Genomic DNA, 21,823 nt, shown 5'->3' with positions numbered 1-21,823 from the left:
ACAAAAGCCTAAGAAGTTTTACGCGTAGAAAACTAATTAAAAGATCAGAGAGTCTGGGTAAGGGGTAAATTACGCAATGGGAAGGTGTTAGGCACCCACTACGTCCTAGGTACTCCTAGGGAGCCCTTTTCACACTTGTTGTACAAAATTGTTATTTGTTATGAAATATTTATTGTGCAAACATGATTGGGATGATGAGAAAAGAATATACAATTTAATTATTTTTGTGTTCGAACGGATGAACCCGTTGCCTACGTACCTTCCATCAAAGGTAAGGATCAAAACGCCGTAGTTCGGCTAAAAGATTTCCAAAAGTTAGTGGATTCAATTTTAAACACAAGCCCTGAGGTCTTACGTTATCCACGGGAGAAAACTCAACCTTATACAAACAACAAGTCCACCATGTGAGAACAGCTTCAACTTGCTAGTGAGGGGTTAACCCTATAATAAGCAAGGAAGACTTACAATTCAATCAACTAAGGACAAATAGGTGAGATTGACATCAACCAACTAGGATAAATCAAACCTATGGCTAATGTATGAAAGCTTAACAAGAATGGACAAAGCCACGAAACAATTGAATGGGTGAAGTTAATTGATTATGATTATTCACAAAAGGAGGGTCAAAGTATGATTAAGATTGATTCAAAAGAAGTATTATGAAATGGAGTTTGAAAAAAGTCAAGGACTTGGGGTCCAGGTTTTTAATTTAAAAGCATGAAGATGTTTGCACAATATTTATCTCAAGTTTTGAAAGTAATGTGTGAAAAGGTTTAGGACAAAATGGATGAATGGATGAAGATGGAGTGTAAAACTTCCTAGAAGGTTCACCTCTTGAGATCATATAGAAGATGATTCAAGTGTGTCCTTTGGAATAGGCAATGAGCAAAACAAACAAGCAAAGCAAAAAGAGGAAAGTCAACCAAAGCGGATACCGGATGCCAATCACTGGACTTATACCAATCTCCTAAAACAGAGCTGGATATCAGAGGCCACTCTATGGACTTATACTAATCTCCTCAACAAAGAAACTAAAAAAAGTGGATACCGGATGCCAATCTATCTGGGCTTATACCAATCTCCAACAAAAACAAAGCAAACACTTGGATGTCAGATGCCAATCTATCTGGGCTTACTCTAACCTCCAACATATGATCATAGGAAAACAAATGCCAAATTACACGGACTTACAATCGCATCCTCACATACAACAAACAAAATGCATCAAGCAAAGAGAAGATGAGTGGCCAATAAAATGGTCTTATACTCACTTCCATATCATAGGAACAATGGCCAATGAATGGTCTTACAATTGTCCTCAATGGGCAAACAACAAAGATATGTCACGAAGACAAATGAAATGATCATGCACTAATGAGCAATTAATGATGATAAATGCATAAAGCATGCAAGCAGACATATACAAATGAACTAAGTCATCAATCAATCAAAGTCATTCAGCACACTCTATAACCAAACAATGAGGCTCATACAAAGGGTTAGGCATTAAAGCCAACTGGAATAGGGTTAATGGTGCTCTTAACCTTGACATTGAGAGCCAAGGTGAAGCAGATGAAAGGATATGAGGGGTGTGCCTCATGCTCTTATCCCTGGTCAGGGAGAGCATTGAATATCAGAAGGTGTGGGAGTTCAGAAAGTAGGAACTCTCTCCACAAGTTAGACTCGATAGATCTTGGGTTTTTACTCACTATGCATCAACACAAGTAGTGTGAGCAAGGTGAGTGACTCACAGAATAGTAGGAGATAGGTTACATATCTCTTTTGTCTACCAATTGCCTTATTCAAAGGACTTTTCTTGCTTGGGACAAAAGTAAACAAGCAAAAACATCGCCTCTTAAGGAGGACTTCAGACAGTTGCCTGGCCAAGTAACAGGCCAGGTCTTCCAGACTACATGAAGAAAAGAGATTCTACCTCAATGCAAATGCTATCAAGCAAAGCAATGCAAGTTCTCAAAGAACTATTAGCAACTAAAGGTACCTGAAATCAATCAAGTAAAATCAGTATACAACTCAAATTCAAAACCAATATAAGATAAGGATCAACACAATCAGTCAAGTGTGCAATGCACAAAGCTCAAAGCATATGAGCTAAGCATCCTACAAAACAAACAAGTTAGTTCATGATAATCAATCAAACTCAACCAACTTTCATTAATCTCCTTGAAGCATTTGCTTCTTAATCTGAAAAGCAAACTTAAACATGAGAAACAAGACCACTAGGACAAGCCTAGGGTCAAAAAGAGATAAGAAATCCAAAACAGAAAGTGAAAGATATCCAAAATCAAGTTCAAACAATTAAGAAACAAACCCAAGTGGTTTCATGTTCATATCATTCATCATTATCATTTCACAAACAAATTAGGTCAAAACATGTCATATAGAACCTCAAAGAAGTCAACAGAATGATTCAAGTCAAACCCAATCACAAACATTTCAATAAATCCTCAAATAAATCATGAGCAAACATCATCCATAACATGATAAGCATACCAAATTTCAGCTCATTTGGATCAAGGGAAGTAGGCCAATGAAATTCAGAAAGTCAAAGCAAGTTCAAGTAAACTCATACAAAGCAACAAAACATGCACCAACTTCAATAAATCATAAAACAGTGACAACATATGATAAATGAATGGGACCAAAACCATGACAAACTTTAAGATGTCTATAATTCACATGTCAAATTTCAAGTCCATCCAATAATGCATGAGGATTTCACAAATCATATAACATCATGTGTCACAAAAAGTCAACAAATGACCAAACAGGGGAGAAAATTCCAATCAAATAGGAAATGCCATCAATAATTCCAGAAAAATTCACATGTATTCTAAACATCCACAAGTATGTTCATGCAAAAATCCAGACCAATTTGAGTTCAATAAGCATGGTAATTAAAATAATGAAGTTGGACATGAATGGTGTGACACAAATTGTCACACCCCTATTCAAAAAATCATATCTCAATAACCAGCAATGATAAATTCACAAACTCTACACCAAAATCACCATGAACATGTCTAGTTTAAGCACAAAAAATTTGAGAAGCATTGGATAAAGTATCATCATTTCACAAACAATTTGGCAAGGCATATATAAAATGGACAACATGAACAAACCCTAGCACATTTTAAAATCCACACATGCAAAAAATCTGGAAAAATCATCATAAAAAACTAGAGGTCATGAGGAGCATTCCAGAAAAAATCCCATCAAATTTGGATTAAAAATGAGTGACTTATGATTTTTGGAAGATTGGCATATCAAATGAAATAAAAATTGAAAAATAAAATGATTTAAATAATTATTAAAACCGGCAGTGGCAAACTTGTAATATTTGGACTCACTAAGTGAAACGCCGCGTTTCACTTAGTGAGGTGGCATGCAGCAATTCGTTTCATGGCAATGCAACAGTAACAAACATGCAAAAAGAAAAACCAGCAAGCCAAACACGACCTGGGTTGAAGGAAATTAGGGTTTTGTCACTGTTCATCATGTTCATCAATCGTGATGAACTTTTTTCCCAGAATTTGGAAACAAGCATACCAATCAAACCAGCAAACCATGCACATCACGAATCCAACCTTGATTTACACTAACTCATGTTATTATGGAAGAATCGAGCAAAATATCATCCATATGTAAAACTTCATGTCAACATAACTTCCTTAATACTCAACCATTTCACACGATTTAAAGTTCAAAATAATCAGCATGGCAAGATCTTTAATAAGCATGTCAACATTTTAAGAATAGTGTGATTCGAATTTTTACCTAATCTGCAAGACAGTGATGGAACAGTGGTTGTTTGGCCTTGATTAGTTGAAACAGCAACTTCTTAATGCTCCAGATGATGAATGAATGAGTATTGAAAGCCTAGTTACCTCAATTCCAGCTCAAAGATCCAACTGCCATGTGAGATGCTTGGAAGTAACAGTCACGATTCTTGCTCTACAGTGATGAAATGATGTTTGCTACAGCTCCAAAAATGTTGGCAGATGATGGCACAAAGAATCAAGGCACGAATTCTTTGAAGATTTTCAGAAAAAAGTTAAGATGAAAAAGTGAGAGAGTTTGAGAGAAAATGAATTTGGATCTGGTTTGGTGAATAGTGGCTAGGGTTTTCTATCAGAAAATGTCCAATATATACTCTGATTAATGAAGCATAAGCTTGGTTAATGAGGTGGTAATTGAGAATTAGCTTAATGAAGTGTTTTGCCAATTAGTGAAATTAAGTCAAATTGCATGTGCATGAGCTACAGTGCGAAATGGGCTTTAAGCACATCCAAAATGTAATTTCTGAACATTTACAATTGGTAAAAGGCATTGGAAATGGTTAATTTGAAAAGTCACTTTTTCACCTCCCTCATTTTAATTCAAGCCACTTGAAAAAAGGCCATTTTGATTGGTTGATTTTTGGTGAATTGTGATGAAGGATTTGGATAGAGAACATCAAATATGACTTGTAGCAAAAAACCTCACTCAATTTGGCCAAATGGTTTGAAAGATATGCCACTTTGAAGTTCAAAATTTTTTGGGAATGATTTGATCATAACTTGCCACCATAAATGAGAAATGAGTGTTCTTGGACTTTTTGGAAATGGGAGAACAAGATCTTCAACTTAATGTTGGGCAAAAATTCATTTGAAGCTTGTATGATGAAGTAATTTTGAGGAGAAGAACTTTCCATTTTTGGCAAAATCCAATTACAGGTCAACTTACTATTTTTGGAAATTTGTTGTCTGACCTCAAATTCTTCACTGTGGATGTTTGACATATTATATGAGGCTTATATGGACATGAATGAGACCTCTCAGACCAATTCCCACCATCAAATCACTGATTAAATGCACAGTTGACCACAGTTGACTTTGCTAGGGTTTTGGTTGACTGAACCAAGTTCTGATGAATTCCAAGCCCCTACCACTTGAGACCTTGATTCAAAATGATGTCACAACTCATATGAACTCTTGATGAATGATCATGGTGCCCAAATTCTTCAAGAATGGCCACCATCTATCTCAATGACTGACTTTGACTGATTTGACCTAATTGGCTTCATCTGCAAGTAACATGGTTAGATGACAATATTTTTGTACCTTTGGTTAATAGATAGATGAAAAGCAATGATACACAAATGCAATACATGCTTGGTGATCAAGAACCACACTCACAAGATAACCCACCCACTAGGAGGGAAGCAAAGGTGCACAAAGATCCTTGAGGCAATGATATGGTATGATATGATGCCATGAGGGATCTTAGGGACAAAATTGGGGTCTTACAGTGGGTTTGAAATTGTTTGTGTTTGTTTTGTTGATTTTACTACCTTGAAGAAGGATTTTCGATGGTGTCGCCCTAAGGCTCAAACAAAAGGTTTGAATGTGTTGAATTGTTTTTAAGTTTTGAAGAAAGTGTTATTGATTTCGGATTGCACTAAAGACTATGGATAAAGGTGAATACCTCAAACGGTCAAGCCAAACGTCTTGTGTTCGAAGCATTCAGAATGAGTGTAGGAAAGCTCCAGTCTCATCCCTTCTTTATCGCTTAAGGCTCGTGACGTACGATCCTAATCGCCATTTACTGTGTTTTTGGATTTGATTTGGAAAAGACCGCTTGACGTTGGATCAAGGGTTTGTTTATTATTTTTTATTTAAGAAAGGGACCACTTGACGTTGGATCAAGGGTTTGATTATTGGTTGTGAAATGGTGAACGTTCCTAATGCCTAAGGAGTAGCTAACAAGCAATAAAAGAAAGCAGGTAAATACGTACATCGAAAAGGGGAGGGGGTACATGTAAAGTACAAGGGAGTGCAGGAAATAAAAGGTCTCATTGTCAGGTAGCCCAAGAGAAAGCCATGTGTGTGCAATTGTGTTCTAAATTGGAAAGCATGTAAAAGATTATAATTAAAAGATTACAAATTCTTCTTGATTCTTGCACGCTTCTTCCATGTTAGGTCACATTTGTCCAAGGTCTTTTTGCAAAGGGTCCTAATGAGTCTCTAAGTCCATTGTCCAAATTTCTCTCCATGCTTGGGAAATTATTATCTTTTTTCATTTTTTAAAGTCTTAACCATTTTTAAATTAATTTTAGAATGGGATGAATGATGCACAATATGATAAAAAGCAAAATAAAAGTGAAATAAAAATAAAAGTGCATAAGGTAAATGACAAAAAATAAATGTTAGGAGCGGAAATCAAAAGTTAGGAGCGGAATTGTAAAAAATTAGAAATTAGAATGCGGAAATTTAGAAGTTAGATGTTAGTTGTTAATGTTAAAGATTAATGAAAATCAAATTCTAAAATCAAAACAATTCAAATATTATCAACCAAATATCAACATAAAAATCAACTTCTAAAACCAAAACAAATGCAATATTAGCATCAAGTGAAATTCTAACATAACCAATTATTAAGACCAATATTAAAATGAAGCTCTAAAATTCAATCAATTAACACAATTAAAATCCTAAAAAATCCAAACAATTTGCAACATTAACATTCTAAAATTTGAACCATTAATCTACAATTCAAGTTATATCTTAATTAAACTATTTACTACCATTAATCTAACACTAACGATCAAGCCACTCAGTGTGGGCCCAAAATCATCTCCTAGGCCCAAGCAGAAAGGGAGTACTGGCCAAAGGAAGGGGGTGCACGATGAATGTTGCCTTGGGCCTTAAGCCCTATCAAATCCATTGCATTGCATCTACTGAAAGCAGATAAGAGAAAAACAACAAAAGCGCTTATTCACATAAGCGAAAACGCACTTCCAAGCGACATGCATCGCCTCTCCTCCACGCTCTGTGGAAAACACCGCTAGCACACCAGGTCTCATACGGAGACCCTAGGTGAACCTCTCAACCAATTAAACACAGTACTGTGAAAATACAACACCATCAGGTTATGGCTTCGATCTATCTAATCTGATACAACATTGTGGCAAGCGAATCAGAGCATGAGCATATGGATTAAGAGAGCTACCTGTCGGAGACAATGACGGAGACGACGACGATGATAACGAAGATTACAAGTACACCTCCTATCCACTTCTAAGTGCCTCTCTTCTTCGTCTTCTCTTAATGCTGAAATATTCCTTCCGTAACCAAAGCGTGTGAGTGATGGTGATCGTCGAGCTTTGAAGCTTCCAACGGTGGTTTAGCTCTGCCGTGTAGAGCTTCGAGTGATGAAGCTCCCACAACAATGAAAATGAGCGTGTAATAGGGGTTGGGAATGATTGCAGGATTCTTTGGATGAGAAAAATTCTGACCCCAATGATTGGCAATGATTGCCTCTTTTATAGCGTGATCCAAGAGGGTAATTTGGGGAATTGAGTCTGAGTTGTTACGCTTGATTCGTCCAGCTGGCAGTTAAGTGAATGAGAATGTGAGTTTTAATTATGAATTAAGTCACGTGGGATGTAGAAAAATGAATAGCATGCTTCAATCCTTGACTTATTTGCTGAAGACCCAACTTTGGGTACTTGCTTTGAACCAAACTGGTTTGGATTCATTAACTGGACTTTTTGCTTCATGGACTGTTTGGCTTGGATGATCATTGATTTAAGTTTCGCAGGACATGGTTGCTGAATTGGTACTGCTCATTCCCTCTACTTTGAGCTGCCTCATTGCATTGCAGAGCTTGGGGTCTATCCAAGGACTGCAAAGGCTTGTGGGCTTCACTGCAGGTTCTACTTTATTCCTTCTATAGGGGCCAGTTGTACTGATGTGAATGGTTCTTCAGGTATGCCATTACTTGCTGATTCGGTTTGTATTACTTGTGGACCTGTTTTTGTGTGGGTTAGCAAAAAAGGATTGATGATAAAAAAAGGTTTTGTTTTGTGGCTTTTGAACTTCTATGTGATGTTGTGTTGTTGCTTATTGGTGCACATAAATGATGTTATTTGCTAGCTAGATAGATGCATTGATTTGTCTTGAACTGTTTTTGGAACTTGGCTTGATTGTAGGTCTGTGCGGGTATGCTATATGGTGTCCTGTCATGACTTAGGATTTGCAACATAAAGTTTGCCTTCACATGACCCTTTACTCCACATGATTCCACAGGATCTACATTGGTTGCAGGTAGCTCTGAAGTTGCAGTGGGGTAGCTTATGACATGAATTGGACCATAACCTCACTCCACACTAGCTTGGTCGCACTCAGAGATTGTTTTTAGGTAAGACCCAACTGTGATTGCTTCTTTAAGGCATTAACTGCTGCAATGGAAGGATCACCATTTCAGTGGTCCTATAGAGTGTTAGCACGCAGTTAGTTTATTGCCACTTGAAATGACTTAGATTTTGCAGCATTACTAATGATGGTGTGCTGAACATTGCCTATAGGTTTCTCACTGACTTGCATCATGCCTTTTGAGGTTTGTTTAGTGTTCATGGCTGTTGTGTCAGGGTGCTTATGATGGTGGTTGTGAGATCAAGTATAGGTCTGCAGCAAGTATGTATTCACTGCTATTCTGCAGTATGACTGCAACCTTAAGCTCATGGCCAATACAGATAGCATATGCTTCCAACTTGTAAGGTTTAAGACATCCAGCTTGGCACAATTTCTAGCTTTACCTGGTTCTTCACAGCAGGTTATATCCATGCCTGGCTTGCATTGCCAACTGTTATGGATTTTGCTGGTGTAGCCATTGGAATCACCTTGGTCCTCTTTTGCAGGTTGGTATTGTCTATGATAGAAATGCATATTTATTCATGGTCTGATTGGTTAGAATGCATTGCAGCAAGGTGTTGCAATATTTTGCAATATTTCATGACATGCTGGATGTGTAGCAACTTGTGGTATTGCCTTGGTTCTGGTTCAATTGTGGTCAGCTTGATAGTTGCTTGCAGATTTTACTCATGTGCATTATGACTTAGGCGTAGCAGTTCATAGTTGTGGCTTCCTTGCAAGTTTGGTTTGGTCGCATTCAATGGTTGGTTTTTATGAAGGATTAGGTTGTAGTTATGGCTTGGTTATGGACTGTCGCCACTGCATTGCTTATCATGGCTTGTTCATACGATGGTAAGTAATGATGGATTCATATTACACATTGATTCAAGGTTTTTATGTCAGTGTACGTTTTGCAACATGTGGCCATGTACATTGCCCGCCTTTAATATTGTAGCCAGTGTCATACCAATTTGATGCAGATGCAGGAACTCTGCAGCCATGTTTTTTCTGGTATGTTGGTCTATGTTTGTTAACTCCATTCATGTTCTGATCAAGGTCTTTTTTGTGGAGTAGTTTACATGTCTGTAGCATGTAGCTACATGGCTCACCTTTTTGCAGCATGATGCCTTACATGTCTAGTCATTGTTGGCAATGGTTCATGTAAGTTTACTCGTGCTCATGACAGAGATTCATGATTGGTCTGCCTTCTTTATACTCATTGCTTTGGATGCTGATTTATGGCTAACCTTGGCATGCTTATGGGGCGCAAACTTTGGTCATGTACACACGGCAACACTGTCCTTGTTTCCTCATGGTCTGTCTCCCTGTTGTCTGCTTTGGAAGTGGCTTGGCATTGCAGGGTTTGTGGAACATGTCATGAATGAGTTCAACATCAAGTCATGTTGATTCTTTGTATCACGACCATGATTCTGTTCTGATTTTGACTTGTGGATCATTGTTTTGCTAGGTATGATGACAACTCGTTCAACAAGGTGACAAAGTACCCTAAACCTTTACATTGCTTGATAACTTTGGATGCCAAGCCCTGTGTGAAGCTGTTGAATGGCTTTGGTCTCCTTTGTAGGCCATGAATGTAAATGGTGAAGGTGGTTGCTTAAAGCATGCTACCAAGTGACCAAACTTGAATTTGAAGCATCATGCACACATGGAAAGTTCAAGGACCAAGAATGAAAAGTCAACCTTAGGATTAGAGTTAGGATTTGGATTCTAGGATGAGAAGGGTTTGAGTTGACTTTGGTCAAAGTTGACCAAAAAGTCAACTGTTGACCAAAGTCAACAATTGGTCAACAAACCTCTCTTGGTATTTTTTCCATGTAATGAACTTTTTATGATCATGTAATGAATGACATTTCCTCATTTGAATGAACTTGGATTGGTATTTGAACTGAATGGCTCTTGAAATGAATGAATTTGAAGTTTTTATATGAATAAATGAGTCTTGAACATGTATTGGAATAGAGTGAAATGGATATTATGATATTGAATGAACTAATCATGAGTGATACCCAATGACAATCATGAAACAAAGGACTTAGAAAGGATCAAGATGTGCCATGAACTACGACCTAACATAGACCAAACCTGAAGGCATGACAAGGGATTTGGGTGAGAGCAACCAACTGAAATAGACTTAAGTAAACCATGAACTAGACACTAAGTACGAGGGTGGTCTAGATGGAAGGCTGTCGAAGGAAAGGGAGCCAATGAAAGAAGTGAGCCCAAGAACTGATACTAGAATCAATGGTCATGAGCATAGTGAATAGAAACACAACCAAGAACTCAACATGAATGAACCAGGAACAAGAAGTTGTTGAATGCAATTTAACCAAGCAAGGGGATCAAGCATCATGAATGATGATGTGCCAGCTGAAATTAGGGTTAAGAGGCCACATAATAGGAGTTTGACCTGATCAGGGTTTATGGAGCCCTGACCAAGTGAGGATCCCCCAAACTAGGGTTTTGCTTCCTCAAGAAGCCACAATTGACACACCAAGCATAGGCCTACTACTCAAGCATCAAGACCATCTCCTTGTTGTTGGGTAACCCTAGTTTCCACTAGGAGAAAGCACCAAGATATGAATTCAAGTCACTCGTCCCCTTGTGTTAGGCCATGCTTATTCCAATAAAATGAATGCTTAATAACATGCAAATGCTTAAGTTAGTGACCTAGATGAACATTGTGAAGGTGTAGGATGAATTTTGGGGTATGACAGCTGCCCCTATTTAATCTTTTCGAACCTGAATGTACGGATAGCAACGGCTTCCAACAATCTAGGTAGGAGATGATTAAATACTTGAATAACAGGAAATTTGCCCGCGCGGAACAAATGGAAAGCAATGTGAAGGTAGGTCACAAGGAGGGTCTTCTTCACTGGGATATGTGGGATGAACAAGCTAGTGTTTGTGCAGGGAAGCTGCTGGGAATTGGAAGGTTATGTGGTAAATGGGTATACGAGCGGTTAGATATGCATGACGTATGCAGTATGCTAATGCAAAATGATTGATTATTTTTTCGCCTTTCTCTAAGCTTTTTTCTTTTTCCATTTTCTGTTTTCATCTTTTTTTTTCTTACCTCCCCTATCATATTTTGGCATGTAACAGGTGATCGAGGTATTCCCGCAGGATCCTGTGACGGTAAAAGAAACAGGTGTTTGCAAAGTCAAAGGAGGCGTCTTGTTGGGGATATACGATTTTCTCGCACAATAGGTGGCAACAACTCCTATGTACTAGGAAAAAGTCTTCCGAACAAAAGATCAAGAAGGAGGGTGAGGTCAACACAGACGAGTGATGGATACCAATACAAGTAAATATCAAAATGGGTTTAACAACACAGACGAGCGTTGCGATCAATACAACGGGTATTGAAAAGAGGATCGACGCGGACAAGTGAATCAATTCAATATGGACGAGTATCGAAAATCAATACAGACGAGCATTGAAAAAAGGACCAACACGAACGAGTGTGGATGCTCAATACGGATGAGTATTGCAAATCAAAGTAACAACACTGACGAGTGTTTAAGACCAATACGGACGAGTATTGAAAGAATGGGTGATTAACACGGACGAGTGTTAAAGATCAATATGGACGAGTATTGAAAACGAAGATAACAACACGAATGAGTGTTGAGAATCAGTACGGGAGAGTATTAAAAGGAGAAAGGATCGACACAGACGAGTGTTTAGGACAAGAGAACCAACACAGACGAATGTTGTAGATCAACACAAACGAGTATTGAAAGAAGGTAACAACACAGATGAGTGTTGGAAGTCAATACAGCCGAGTATCAAAAGAAATGATCAACACAAACGAGTGTTGAAGATCCATACGGACGAGTATTGAAAATCAGATGATTAATACGAACGAGTGTTGCAAATCAATACGGACGAGTATTGAAATACGGTAACAATATGGACGAGTGTTAGAGATCAATACGAATGAGTATTGAAACCAAAATGATTAACACGGACGAGTGTTTAAGATCAATACAGACAAATATTGAAATAAGGTATCAACACAGACGAGTGTTGAAGACCAATACGGACGAGCATTGAAAAAGAATGCATCAACACAGACGAGTGTTGAAGATCAATACAGACGAGTATTGAAAAAGAGAATCAACACGGACTGGTGTGGAAGATCAATGCAAACGAGTATTGAAAGAGAAGGTGTCAACACAAACAAGTGTTGGAGATCAATACGGACGAGTATTGACAATCGAATGATTAACACATAAGAGTGTTTAAGGTCAATACGGACGAGTATTGAAAGAAGGTAACAACACGTACGAGTGTTGAACATCAATACAGATGAGTATTGCAACAGGTTAACACGGACGAGTGTAAAAGATCACTACGGGCGAGTAGTGAAACAAATTAACAACACGGACGAGTGTTAAAAATCAATACGGACGAGTATTGACAAAGAAATGATTAACACGGATGAGTGTTGAGAATCAATACAGACGAGTATTGACAAAGAAATGATTAACACGAACGAGTGTTGAAAAAATCAATACGGACGAGTATTGACAAAGAAATGATTAACACGGACGAGTATTGAAAAATTCAATACAGACGAGTATTGACAAAGAAATGATTAACACAGACGAGTGTTGAAAAAATCAATACGGACGAGTATTGACAAAGAAATGATTAACACGGACGAGTGTTGAAAAATCAATACAGACGAGTATTGACAAAGAAATGATTAACACGGACGAGTGTTGAAAAGAGGACCAACACGGACGAGTGTTGAAGATCAATACAGACGAGTATTGAAAAAGAAATGGGGACCTCCTAGGCAACTGGTTGAAGATTTCCAAGGTATTTGCAAAATGAAACCCCAGGGAGAGTTTCGAAAAACCTGCGGGGAATACCACTCGAGGGTTTCAGGAGATTATTCATAACTGGGGAGGAAGAATGTCTCAACGGAGGATTCTTTTATGCTTTCGAGAAAGACTTTTATGAAGTTATGCATGTTTATTTTGCAAGGTGTAATGCTCCACCTTAAAGGAATATGCTACGCATTTTATGATGTAATGCAATGTAATGAATGATTGATTATGCAATGCTGATGCGTGGTCATGCTTTTGGTTAGACGGTATGGTAGGAAATGTCTGGAGATTGAGAACATTGGGTACCAGTAACCACTGGATTTATCAATTAGGATCAGTGTTCTCTGCTGAAGGGTTAGGGGATGTGTTTAGCGTGACTCCCTGACATTCACCTTGAACTTAGGAGTATCTTATGTACCATGGATCTTGCTCTGAACAGTCTCAACAGTCAATAAAGGATCTTCCTTTTCTAGTTAGCCATGCCCCAGTATGTTGGGAATCTGCATGTATTGCCCTAGTCACAAGTTATGAAGCAACTTTTTCATGATAGCCATCTCAATCTGACCTGCCCCGGTTTCTTGAACTGTATACCTCTGATTAACTATATCGGAAGATTGATTTCTCGGATTCCTGAGGTAGATTTCCCCAATGTAGGTCTTGGAATAAGCTTCTGCCTCTGCTGGCCGATTTATGAGGGAATGCCCATGACTAATATCTCGTAGAGGTTTGTCGAACCTCGACGCAACTTCCTTAGATCAATTGATTTGTAGAGATTCATCGACGTGATTGCTTCAGATTGACTGAAAATTGAAGTGTCTTGTCTTTTCTTCTCAACAGAGTTCTTTAGATATTCTGCTTCTTGATATAATCACACAAAGTGGTTGGTTGCTGCTCAATGGAGTCTCAGCCTCTCAACACTCGTTGTGGTTGATCAAAAATAATTTGGCGCTTCTCAACAGAGTCTTAGGCGCTTGGTCTTCTGATGCGATCAACGAGAGTGATTTACTTCCTTGACTATCTGATCTTTGGAGAGATTCGCTGAATCTCGACCTAACTGTTTTAGATTGACTGGATCTTGTTGAAATTTCTTGACATAACTGTCTCAGATTGATTGAAATATGAAACATCTTGCCCTTCTGCTCAACGGAGTTCTTGGATATTTTGCTCCTTGATATAATCACATGAGGTGGCTGGTTGCTGCTCAACGGAGTCTTAGGCTCTCAGCACTCGTTGTGATCGATCAAAAATAATTTGGCGCTGCTCAACGGAGTCTTAGGCGTTTTATCTCTCTGAGTACGATCAAATCAAGGCGACCTGTTTCTGCTCGATAGAGTTCTCAAGTGTTTTGTCTTATGATTCAATTAGTTGAAGTAATTTTCCTATGCTTAACAAAGCCTTTTAGGCATCCTTCTCTTCTAGGAGTATCGAGCTTCCAAGGCACGTTCATTATGGGAAGTCTCTTGACATCAAATGCTCACTCATGAGTAACGCATGTTCATTTTTTAGAAATGCTAATAACAATGTCATGTTTATGCTAGTTTTGAAATCCAAGCATGCTCACTGAAATTATGACATATATGAATGCATCACTAATTGAGAATGTCATATCAATATCAACACATATGAGTAAATTGATGAGGAGCCAGTTTTAACACGATCGTTCTAACTATAGTACGCCTTCGAAATAAACCTTTGCTTCAATTAGGTCTTTTGAGGGTTGTAACGTGGCCTGGTTCACGATTTCAGAAAGAAAAGGATATAAGGCTCGAACCTATCCTAAACCCATCCACTCTTCGTGATGTTCTCCAGTCCTACGTTAATCTAGTTTGATACAAGCGCTCTTCTTCCAAAAGGGATTTGAAGTGAAAAGGTTAATGGACCCACGAGGTTTTCGGTGTGGCAGTCGTCCTTCTTTTCTTTGGTTTGTAGCCACACAAATTTGTTCTTGCTGAGGATTTTCTTTTGATTCCTCTTTTGTAGATTTGTTTTTTCCGATTTCCCTACTTTTGCTGGATTAGTTCAGATTTATAATCCACAGGGATGCCCTAATTTTTGCCTAAGTCACTCGTTTTCGAGTTTTCAACTTAGTGAGCTTTCTTTCTTTTTTGTTTTTGTTTTCTTTCTTTGTTTCTTTTTGTTTCGAAACAAATCGTGTGACATCAGTCTGTTTGATTAGAATGGGTTGTGATCGCCTCGTGCCTCTGTGGGTGAGGGACAACCGTTTGGAATTTGGTGTTTTCCGACCTCTTGTGAGGGATAAGATATGGTTGCTCCTCAGATAGGACACTTCTCTTTTGAAGTTTGAACGCTTGGTCAAACTGACTGATGACTACCCTACCCCGGTTTGAGATTGAGGGTTTTAATGCATAGAAAGAAACTTCTACTCCTTGGCTCGAAGGGGTTAACTAGGGATTATCTTCCTTATATCACCGGTGTTTGGGATTTGAAACAATGCCTTACATCATCAACAAGGTCTTATTCAAAAGAATACGAGTAGTGATTTTGATTCGTGTTTTTAATTTCATCATCCTCCTCCAAAAACTGACATTTGAATATTGACAAGATAAAGTATGAGTGAACACGAATGGATTTATTCAAAACATGCATATTCATTTCAATGTCATTATTATTCAAAAACAAATAAGTTTATTACAAATGAATGTTACAAATGACAATCAAGAATATCACACATGAACATGTCTTAACCAAACTAATGCTATGGGCATCCTCGACCTTATTCAGATCCTCAGATTGGAATTATTAGGCTGACGGCAGATATCACGACCATCTTCAAGGAGACCCTTCTCAAACCCTTCTCATAGGTGCAGACCCTTCAAATCTACCCTAGTTTCCACTTGCACTGATCATGGCATTATAGATGTGCTCTCTTGTGGAGGCATGGGAGTGTTCACTATATTCAGGCCTTGCGGTGTGAACATAATAGCCCTTGAATCAATTAAGTCTTGTACCTTGTACTTGAGGCCCTTACAGTCTTCGATTAAGTGTCCAAGTGTTCCAGAGTGATACTCACAATTGACATTCATGTCATAATCTGGAGGAAGAGGTGTTGGAGGGGCCTTAAACTCCCTCAGCTGCACCAATGAGCTATTAACCAATAGAGGTAGGAGTCGACCATACGACATGGGCACTGGATCAAACTGCTTTGGAGGCTTTCTTGGTCCCTGTCTTCTTTGTTAAGCGAAGTTCCATTGCTGATTTGGATATTGGTTCGGCACAGGGTTCCTTTGCCTTGGTCGGGGAACAGGAAATGGCCGCTGATATGGAGCCCTTGGAGGTTCAGGACGTGGATGAAATCCACGAGGCTGCTCTTGAGGTGGAAGAGGGTCAGGCATGTTCACTAGAGTGACCATTTCTGGTTCAACAGTTGGCACGAGATTGCCTTCCTTCCTCAACATCGACAGCAGGATCTCCATGATCAGACTCATCTGAGTCTTTAGCTGGTTGATTTCAACCTTCATTGCTTCTTGATTTCTTCGTAATTCTTCCATGGTGGTCTGCGACATGCTTCTAGTTCAAGACAGATATCGGGCAATCAACTTTGTGGGAAGTAATTTGTCTGTCAAAAGGCCAAGTGATAATGAGATTGGTCTCATGAAATGCAGGATGTTATATGAACGATGCATGAGTATTATATCTTCTTTTATCATTTATGATGCATGAATGCATGGATGATTTGGTTCATAAGCATGGCCTTCACAAGTTATACACGCAAACAGGTTCAGGATCAAAGTCTCAAAATACGGATGGAGGGAAACACTGATTGCTTTCCTCAATCGGGATCTCACCGGTTGTAGTCTAGGGTTAGATAGGGACCCCAAAATCATCGATTCATTTGGTTGTTTGCCGCTTACGGCAAAAGCTTGCCGGTCGTCAACTCCCTCAAATGAGCCTCTTCTGAGTGAGATCTTTGTACCGACCCATACGAGAAAAGAGTCTCGGAGGCCCGCACTACGCGACCATCAACATCGGGTTCTAGACAAGGGTCTCAAAGTCACGGACTTCCTTGACTGTTTGCCGCTTACGGAAAAAGCTTGCCGATCGTCAACTCCAACAAGAAAATCTCTTTTGAGTGAGATCTTCGTACCGACCCACACGAGAAAAGCTTCTCGGGGACCTGCACTACGCGACCATCAATCTTAATAGGCCATAGGTTTGATGTTCTACAAAGGTCCTTAGAGTCATGGATCCTAATGAAGACATTGATCGCTTACGCCAAAAGCTTGACGGTCGTCAACGTCCTTAAAAGAATCTACTCTAAGCGAGGTTCTCGTATCGACCCTTACGAGAAAAGCTTCTCGGTGGCCCATACTACTCAACCTCTCCTATCTCAAGTTTACACTCTAGACTTAGGTAGAGAGTCTTTCCCACAAGGTTACTTGCAATGAAAGTAGTATCCATCACTATTATTGAATCGTGGAACCACATAATATATTACAAAATTTAATGCGAAAGGCAATAAATAAAACAAGCAATCAAAAGGATAAACATACACACATGTGAGGAAGCAACCTAGATTAGGCTTGACTTTCTTAGGGAGGTAGTCTCCAGCAGAGTCGCCAGCTGTCGCTACGTGAAAAATACAGAGTCGCCATCGGTTTTTATTTATTCCAAAGGAATGGGAAAATATCGAGAAAACCCCAAAGTATGGTCATCACAACTACGAACAGGTTCGGAAGTCGGTCATGCAAGGGGAAGGTATTAGCACCCCTCACATCCATGGTACTCCATGGGAACCATCTAGGATGTTTGCGCTTACGTGTGTTATTTATCGAATGATTGCTTGCCAAAGGTTTACGGAGATGGAGGTAGATTTTAAATTAGTGTGCTCGCCAAGGAATGGATCCTCGTGCCTACGTATGCCCACTTGTTAAAGTGAGAAATCAAAGCCTTCGTAGTTCGTGGGTTTGAAATTATTTGTGTTTGTTTTGTTGATTTTATTACCTTGAAGAAAGATTTTCGATGGTGTCGCCCTAAGGCTCAAACAAAAGGTTTGAATGTGTTGAATTGTTTTTAAGTTTTGAAGAAAGTGTTATTGATTTCGGATTGCACTAAAGACTATGAATAAAGGTGAATACCTCAAACGGTCAAGCCAAACGTCTTGTGTTCGAAGCATTCAGAGTGAGTGTAGGAAAACTCCAGTCTCATCCCTTCTTTATCGCTTAAGGCTCGTGACGTACAATCCTAATCGCCATTTATTGTGTTTTTGGATTTGATTTGGAAAATACCGCTTGACGTTGGATCAAGGGTTTGTTTATTGTTTTTGATTTAAGAAAGGGACCACTTGACGTTGGATCAAGGGTTTGATTATTGGTTGTGAAATGGTGAACGTTCCTAATGCCTAAGGAGTAGCTAACAAGCAATAAAAGAAAGCAGGTAAATGCGTACATCGAAAAGGGGAGAGGGGTACATGTAAAGTACAAGGGAGTGCAGGAAATAAAAGATCTCATTGTTAGGTAGCCCAAGAGAAATCCATGTGTGTGCAATTGTGTTCTAAATTGGAAAGCATGTAAAAGATTACCATTAAAAGATTACAAATTCTTCTTGATTCTTGCACGCTTCTTCCATGTTAGGTCACATTTGTCCAAGGTCTTTTTGCAAAGGGTCCTAATGAGTCTCTAAGTCCATTGTCCAAAGTTCTCTCCATGCTTGGGAAATTATTATCTTTTTTCATTTTTTAAAGTCTTAACCATTTTTAGATTCATTTTAGAATGGGATGAATGATGCACAATATGATAAAAAGCAAAATAAAAGTGAAATAAAAATAAAAGTGCATATGGTAAATGACAAAAAAATAAATGTTAGGAGCGGAAATTAAAAGTCAGGAGCGGAATTGTAAAGAATTAGAAATTAGAATGCGGAAATTTAGAAGTTAGATGTTAGTTGTTAATGTTAAAGATTAATCAAAATCAAAACAATTCAAATATTATCAACCAAATATCAACATAAAAATCAACTTCCAAAACCAAAACAAATGCAATAGTAACATCAAGTGAAATTCTAACCAAACCAATTATTAAGACCAATATTAAAATGAAACTCTAAAATTCAATCAATTAACACAATTAAAATCCTAAAAAATCCAAACAATTTGCAACATTAACATTCTAAAATTTGAACCGTTAATCTACAATTCGAGTTATATCTTAATTAAACTATTTAATACCATTAATCTAACACTAACGATCAAGCCACTCAGTGTGGGCCCAAAATCATCTCCTAGGCCCAAGCAGAAAGGGAGTACTGGCCAAAGGAAGGGGGTGCACGGTGCAGGTTGCCTTGGGCCTTAGGCCCTACCAAATCCATTGCATTACATCTACTGAAAGCAGATAAGAGAAAAACAACAAAAAAGCGCTTATTCACATAAGCAAAAATGTTATTCTAAGCGACAGGCATCGCCTCTCCTCCACACTCTGTGGAAAACACCGCTAGCATACCAGGTCTCATACGGAGACCCTAGGTGAACCTCTCAACCAATTAAACGCAGTACTGTGAAAATACAACACCATCAGGTTATGGCTTCGATCTATCTAATATGATACAACATTGTGGCAAGCGAATCAAAGCATGAGCATATGGATTAAGAGAGCTACCTGTCGGAGACAATGACGGATATGACGACGATGATAACGAAGATTACAAGTACACCTCCTATCCACTTCTGAGTGCCTCTCTTCTTCTTCTCTTAATGCTGAAATATTCCTTCCGTATCCAAAACATGTGAGTGATGGAGATCGTCGAGCTTTAAAGCTTCCAGCGGTGGTTTTGCTCTGCCGTGTAGAGCTTCGAGTGATGAAGATCCCACAACAATGAAAATGAGCGTGTACTAGGGGTTGGGAATGATTGCAGGATTCTTTGGATGAGAAAAATTCTGACCCTAATGATTGGCAATGATTGCCTCTTTTATAGCGTGATCCAAGAGGGTAATTTGGGGAATTGAGTCTGAGTTGTTACGCTTGATTCGTCCAGCTGGCAGTTAAGTGAATGAGAATGTGAGTTTTAGTAATGAATTAAGTCACGCGGGATTTAGAAAAATGAATAGCATGCTTCAATCCTTGACTTATTTGCTGAAGACCCAACTTTGGGTACTTGCTTTGAACCAAACTGGTTTGGATTCATTAACTGGATTGTTTGCTTCATGGACTGTTTGGCTTGGATGATCATTGATTTGAGTTTCGCAGGACATGGTTGCTGAATTGGTACTGCTCATTCCCTCTACTTTGAGCTTGCCTCATTGCATTGTAGAGCTTGGGGTCTATCCAAGGACTGCATAGGCTTGTGGGCTTCATTGCAGGTTCTACTTTATTCCTTCTACAGGGGCCAGTTGTACTTATGTGAATGGTTCTTCAGGTATGCCATTACTTGCTGATTCGGTTTGTATTACTTGCGGACCTGTTTTTGTGTGGGTTAGCAAAAAAGGATTGATGACAAAAAAGTTTTGTTTTATGGTTTGTGAACTTCTATGTGATGTTGTGTTGTTGCTTATTGGTGCACATAAATGATGTTATTTGCTAGCTAGACAGATGCATTGATTTGGCTTGAACTGTTTTTGGAACTTGGCTTGATTGTAGGTCTGTGCTGGTATGCTATATGGTGTCCTGTCATGACTTAGGATTTGTTGCATAAAGTTTGCCTTCACATGACCCTTGAATCCACATGATTCCACATGATGTCCATTGGTTGCAGGTAGCTCTGAAGTTGCAGTGGAGTGGCTTATGACATGAACTGGACCTTAACCTCACTCCACACTAGCTTGGCCACACTCAGAGATTGTTTTTAGGTAAGACCCGACTGTGATTGCTTCTGTAAGGCATTAACTGCTGCAATGGAAGGATCACCATTTGAATGGTCCTTTAGAGTGTTAGCATGCAGTTGGTTTATTGCCACTTGAAATGACTTAGATTTTGCAGCATTACTAATGGTGGTGTGCTGAACATTGCCTATAGGTTTCTCACTGACTTGCATCAGGCCTTTTGAGGTTTGTTTAGTGTTCATGGTTGTTGTGTCAGGGTGCTCATGATGGTGGTTGTGAGGTCAAGTACAGGTCTGCAACAGGTATATATTCACTGCCATTCCGCAGTATGACTGCAACCTTAAGCTCATGGCCAATACAGATAGCATATGCTTCCAACTTGTAAGGTTTAAGACATCCAGCTTGGCACAATTGTTGGCTTTACCTGGTTCTGCACAACAGGTTATATCCATGCCTGACTTGCATCGCCAACTGTCATGGATTTTTCTGGTGTAGCCATTGGAATCACCTTGGTCCTCTTTTGCAGGTTGGTATTGTCTATGATAGAAATGCATATTCATTCATGGTCTGATTGGTTAGAATGTATTGCAACAAGGTGTTGCAATATTTTGCAATATTTCATGACATGCTGGATGTGTAGCAACTTGTGGTATTGCCTTGGTTCTGGTTCAATTGTGATCAGTTGATAGTTGCTTGTAGATTTTACTCATGTGCATTATGACTTAGGCGTAGCAGTTTATAGTTGTGGCTTCCTTGCAAGTTTGGTTTGGTCGCATTCAGTGGTTGGTTTTTATGAAGGATTAGGCTGTAGTTATGGCTTGGTTATGGACTGTCGCCACTGCATTGCTTATCATGGCTTGTTCATACGATGGTAAGTAATGATGGATTCATATTACGCATTGATTCAAGGTTTTCATGTCAGTGTATGTTTTGCAACATGTGGCCATGTACATTGCCCGCCTTTAATATTGTAGCCAGTGTCATACGAGTTTGATGCAGAT

General features: G+C 38.9%; 1 pseudogene; it reads right to left on the bottom strand.

The window, feature by feature from the left end:
• The window catches only part of LOC127130669 (uncharacterized), a 58,696-nt pseudogene extending 42,502 nt beyond the window's left edge, over positions 1-16,194 (bottom strand).
• Positions 16,195-21,823: the final 5,629 nt, after the last annotated feature.

Source organism: Lathyrus oleraceus, chromosome 3, assembly GCF_024323335.1.
Source record: "Lathyrus oleraceus cultivar Zhongwan6 chromosome 3, CAAS_Psat_ZW6_1.0, whole genome shotgun sequence".
Classification (NCBI taxonomy): domain Eukaryota; kingdom Viridiplantae; phylum Streptophyta; class Magnoliopsida; order Fabales; family Fabaceae; genus Lathyrus; species Lathyrus oleraceus.
The sequence above is the reverse complement of the archived record's forward strand: the minus strand, read 5'-3'. Positions and strand labels throughout refer to the sequence as shown.